Genomic DNA, 6000 nt, shown 5'->3' with positions numbered 1-6000 from the left:
AGACCTCCCTCGGCGGAGCCTCCCGCAGCCGCGGGGACCCGAGCCTTTCCTCCGAGCTCCCAGACAACGTTTTCCCTCCGCCACCACTTGGATGCGGAGGATTTCAGGGCCTACGGGGAAGGCGCGCGCGACACTGAGACGCGGGGCCTCTCGTGTCCTGGGCCAGGACAGTTTGGGGATGGAGGCACCAGGGACCAGATGTTCCCTCTGCCCATCAGCAATCACAGCTCGGGAGGCAGGGAAGCGCACCGCACTGTAACGTGGCGGCCAAGTTTCCCCCAGTGCGACCCAACCCACTGCCCCCCTCCACCCGGGTCAGCAAAGTGCAAAGGCTGTGGGGTGCTGATGAGTGGAAGGGCCCCTGGCAGCGTCCCTGGCGAGGCGCCGTCCCGGCCAGACCGGGTTCAGAGGCGCCACACCGGCGCTTCCACCTCGGACACCGCGCACCGGGCGGTTCCAGCGGGCGTCACTGTCGCGTCCGCGGGCGGCTGGGCTTCCAGGTCCCGGGACTCAGCGCCGTGACCTTGGATGCGTCGCCGAACTCGCGTCTTTGCTCCGTCCGCTAAGTCCCAGAGCCGCTTCAATGCCTCCGCGGCGGAGCGCGGCTGCAGGAAGCCGCAGGCCCTGGCTCCCTGGCCGTCCTTCAAACTCACAGCTCTGCGCGTCGAGTGCGCCCTGCCTGTCGCCGCCGGTCCGCGCTTCGCGGTTCCAGTCACTCCCCCGCCCTCCGGGGGATGCTCTGGACCGGTCCCCCGCTCCTCCGGCCTCCGGGGGATGCTCTGGACCGGTCCCCCGCTCCTCCGGCCTCCGGGGGATGCTCTGGACCGGTCCCCGCTCCTCCGGCCTCCGGGAGATGCTCTGGACCGGTCCCCGCTCCTCCGGCCTCCGGCCTCCGGCAGTTCCTCCTCTACCCTCAGTCTCAGCTGACAGCAGTGGTTCCGACTGCACTGAAGAACTGCCGGCCCCAGGTGAGACCTTCCACGCCCGCCCTCGGCGTCGGGCCGCGCACCGCGTGCGCTGCGGGTGCCGTCTGCCGGCGCTGGCGTCTAGGGCCAGCCCGTCCGCCGCGCCTGCTCTCCACCAGGTCCGCCCGCGCCGAGGACCCCGGCTGCCCTTCGCAAGGTCCTGGGTTTCGTTTTGTGCCCCAGCTTAAGAAACCCTTCTAAACCCTTCTTCAAGTCCCTTCCGCTCTCACTCCCCTTCTCCACGGCTCAGGCCGCTTCGCTCCTTCTACCATCTACGTCTACGCTTCTCCAGCCCTCTCTCTCGTCAGGTGTAATCTCTGTCCGCAGCTCCCCTCCTCCCATTTTCCATCGAACGTACCCCACTTGCGCTCTCGTTCCAGTCACTCCGTGGACACTGCTCCCTGAGCATCTCCACTGGTGACCTCCGCATTGCCCAGTCCAGTGGCGCTCACCTCGCTTGGCCAGTCTACAGCATGGGACACTGTCGGTGTCCCTGCATTCATCTGACCATTTCAGGACTTCAGACACCCCTCCCCCCTCAACACACGCTCCCAGTTTGGGGCTCCTTTGCAGGTTTGGGGGTGTATTACATTCTGATATCTAGTGAGTGATGACAGGCAATGGTCACTTAAGACATTAAGAGGTCGTTTCTTTTATTAGAATAAAGGCGATTTCCTTTCCAATTGGGAATATTTTTATTCCCAATGTGATTCTTCTACGTCATCCTTCATATTCTTGGCGCTTCCTTTACGTCAGTTGATCTACTGTGAAGGAAACTGGACAAACATTTGCATTGGTATAAAACCAAATACAACTGGACTCTTGAGTCGAGTTTTAGCTGGACCCACCAAAAGACAGTTTTTATCGTGGAGTCCCCCTGGGGGTAGGTTTATTAGAATTAGCAAACACAGATATAGGACATACGGTTAAGTTTGAATGTCATGTGAATAACAAATCCTTTTTTAGTGTAAGTCTGTCCAGTGTTTTGTCTGACGGTTCCATCTGGGACAGGACTAATCCACCCTCCAGCGCTCGATTCTGTGGTAAACCTGCAGGGGCGTTCACGGCAGGTTGCACTCCTCATGGAAAGGCGTTTTGCTTTCTAATTATGGTGTTTTCATCCCAGTTTTGTATGCTGCCCAGATCTGTAATGAATTCACGACAGAGTTCGGACAAGGTGAAGGTGGGTGGCTTGCTGAAGAGAAGGAAAAAATTTTAAATACACCCCCAAAAGCTTTTGCACTCACGGAATGTAATCCAGAAAAGGGGCAGAAGTTTCTGTCTGCACGTCACATCAGAACAGCTTCGGCTCCGTGGTGCTGTGCCCTGTGGAGAATGACAGTGCCTGGCGACATTCCAGGACAATGATGCCCTCCGGAAGCACTGTCAGCGCCCACCAAGAAGAGTGGCGCCTTGGGGGAGCAGCAGTGCCCTGCAAGAGAGCCCAGTGCCCGAAAAGGCCATGCTTCTTCATCTGAGTCAGCATAAAATACCAGCAAGGAACATAGTGAAGAACAGGCCGGACCTCCTTTGTTTAGTGTTTGGAAATATCTCCTGAGAAATGGCGGAGAGAAGGGTGCTTTGGCACCAGAGGGTACCGAAGCGCAGCATCACTGCATTGTGCGTCTGTGTCTGTTGGCTTGAGATGAAGGTTCATTGTGACCACAGTGTGACTGCCCTGCACTCACTCCCCTGGAAGCACAGCCAGGTCAAGGGAGCCCCACACGAAACATAAATGAAACGACTCTTAGCTTTTCACATCTCTGAGCCTTTTGCTAGCTTTGGAACAAGATTTGAGAATAGGATGGGTGTTTGAGGACTTTTTCTGCGCATAGTTCAAAGTTTGTTTTTTCTTGTGTTAGAGGACTACTTTTTTTAAGTGCAATTTCTTGCACGTAAAAGTTAATAATGATATAAATAATATTTAATATGGTGATTCTGAACATTTCCACAAATCAATGAAACCATCCACCAGTATTTACCAAGCTTTTATATCGATAAACCATTAGCTAAAACAGGAATTTGAGACGTGTGGTCCGACTCCGAATTAAAATTTCACTGGGAGGGTAATAAGCATTATAATCATGGACAACCTATCCTAGTTTGCCCAGAACAGTCCTGTTTATACCCGATATCCTGGAAAAATTATTAAAACATCTTTATTTCATTCCCAAAGGTTCCAGTTTGGATGGTAATGTGTATGGTCATGCTGACTATAAAGTATTTTATTTAAGTAGCAAGAGTTACACAGACATATTCTGGAGAAGTTCAGAGAAAAGAGCTAACTTATGGATCAAAAGATTAGGACAGGCTTCACAGAGGTAGGGCTTAAGGTAGACCTCGAATGACTAGACACATTAAAATCTAAGAGAGAACACGGAAACAGTATGGCCATTCTTCAAAACATTAGAAACAGAACTACCATATGATCCAGCCATTCTACTGCTGGTACATATCCAAAGGAAATGAAATCATATGTTGAAGAGATATCTGCACTCACATATTCACTGCAGCATTAGTTACAGTACCCAAGACATGGAAACAAACTAAGTCCATAAACAGAAGAATGGATAAAGAAAATGTGGTGCATATATATATCTATAGATATAGATATATATCTATAGACATATATATATAAAATACATACGTATACACACACATACACATATCTATATACATATACATCGTGTATATTGTGGTATGTGTGTATATATATACGTAAATGTGTATGTACACACACATACACACACAATTGAATACTGTGTAGCCATAAAAAAGAAAGGAAATCCTGCCATTTGCAACCAAGTGGATGGACCTTGAGGACATTATCTAAGTGAAATAAGTCAGAGAAAGACAAATGCTGTATGATCTCACTTATATGTGGAATCTAAAAAAAAAAACCACACATAGAAAAAGAGATCAGATTTGTGTTAACAGAGGTGGGGGTGGGGATGGAGAAGGTCAGAGGTACAGACTTCCAGCTACAAGACACGTAAGGACTGGGGATGCAATGTGAAACATGACGGCTGTAGTCAGCAGTGCCGCACGGTGTATTCGAAAGTTTCCAAGAGAGCAAATCTTAAAAGTTCTCTCATAAGGGGAAAAAATCAATCTCTCTCTGTAGCAACCATTGATAATGAAAGATCGCTTTAGGAGGAACAATTATAGCAATGTTCTACAGACAGGATGGAAATCGTAGGTTTGGCTAAATTCAGGAGCGTCTCGAATGTAGACTAAGAGATTTGAACTTTATCCTTGTGGTAATAGAGAGGTACCGAAACATTTTAGGTGAAGGAGTAAAATGTACTAAAACACTGGCCCTTTTCTCAGGCCCTTTGGCCTTTCCCCAGAAGTCTCTTAGAGGCTGGCTGCCCTCGGAATAATCCGTGGGACCAGTTCAAGTCCTTCTTGAAATTTCCTCCCAAAAGTCTTCCATGACAAGCCCACCTCTGTCACTTCTTTGTGAAGACCCTTTCCTGTAGACATCCTTGTGGCCCGAGACAGTGCAAATAGACAGAGACAATTTTGTTGGCAGAGTGTAAGGAGATCATACTGACCTCCTAGTGTGTCTTATACCATGGGAGAGAAATCAAGAATTAATGTCTTCTGTTTTAGATGAAATGCAATGCAAACGTATAGGCTAAAATCTTTTCCAGCGTTGCCCGTGAGGCGTCTTACGTGCCCACTTTGGAGACCACAGTCTTTGAAAATGGGAAGTTATTAAAGGTTTTAATTAGGTGGAATCAGAGTGCTTTGAAAATTCTTATCTGACCTTACAGGCTGAATGGATTAGCAAGGGTCAAATTAGCATTGGGTGAATTGGGGGAATTTTTGATTAGCCAGAGATTAAACAGAGGAAACAATTAACTAAATAATGGCAGCGACAGCACTAGAAATGTTTGTTTTAGTCGAATTTGGGAACAAAAAGGAAGAGCGAATCAAGAACAATGGTTTAAATGAGATCAGTGTCACAGATTTATATGAAATGTTAATGTGCGATGTTGCATTTGAACTCAGTGGGGATAAACAGAACAAATCTCCAATATTTTGTTGGAGAGGGAACTATCAGAGGAGTCTTAGTCATTTGATGAAGGACACGCTCAAAGGGGCTCAGGGCTGGGACTCAGGTCCACCTGGGCTCTCCCCCGCTGGCCTTTCCACCACACCAGACTGCCTGCCTCTTTCTCGGATGCTTGTCTTCGCCCTGTGCTGCTGGTCGCGAGTGTGCTTAGTGATGAAGGAACAGCAGGACGTCGCAGCACGCTGGCGTGAAGAGGCACACAGCACTGTGCAGGCCGTAGGGTTTCTGTCGCTTTCCCTGAGCGTTTTCCAGCTTCTCCAGCTCCTCAGTCAGCCAGGATGAAGGGAGAATGCAGCCCCGGCCCTCGTTTCACTCAAATACATCACAGTCACTTCCTAACTAAGAAATACCACACTTCACAGATCTGTCACTATCTGCGATAAACTAAATCTAGGGTTTATGCTCAGAGGTCTGTTACTGGTCGACAAATAGGAAGGGTTGAACTTTCCTTGAATCTTAGATGTAGGTTTTTAAAAGTCCAAATTTGGAAGTTAATATTTATTTGCTAAGTCCTTTTTTTTCCATTCGTGATTTATTCCACAAAATTATAAGGTTAAAGACAGTGCTTCAGGACTGGTATAATAGGCTGACCATATAATTATCATCTGAATCAATAAACTTCTGGGAGTCAAGACTGTTAAACCAGACGGGACGATGGGACAAGCAGCATCACCTTGGACTGTCTCGGGCAGACTGGGACGTAGCATCATTCCAGGTCCAAAGCTCGGCAGTGTTGTCCCATACACCAAACTCACACTGGGAGGAAATGCTAGGGGTACAGGAAGGTCCCTTGAACTGTTGTCAGGTACTTCTCCTTGGTCTCTTATCTTAGTCAGATAACCCTGTCCCTTGATTGTCTCCTCTGCCGTGAGTCACCAGAAATCCTACGTCCAGTCACTTGTTTAAAAAGTTAAGCCATTGTAGGAATTCCAGGCCACCTCCTGACCCCGCTCC

This window comes from Pteropus medius, unplaced genomic scaffold, assembly GCF_902729225.1.
Source record: "Pteropus medius unplaced genomic scaffold, Ma_sr-lr_union100, whole genome shotgun sequence".
NCBI lineage: Eukaryota > Metazoa > Chordata > Mammalia > Chiroptera > Pteropodidae > Pteropus > Pteropus medius.
Note: the sequence above shows the minus strand (reverse complement) of the source record.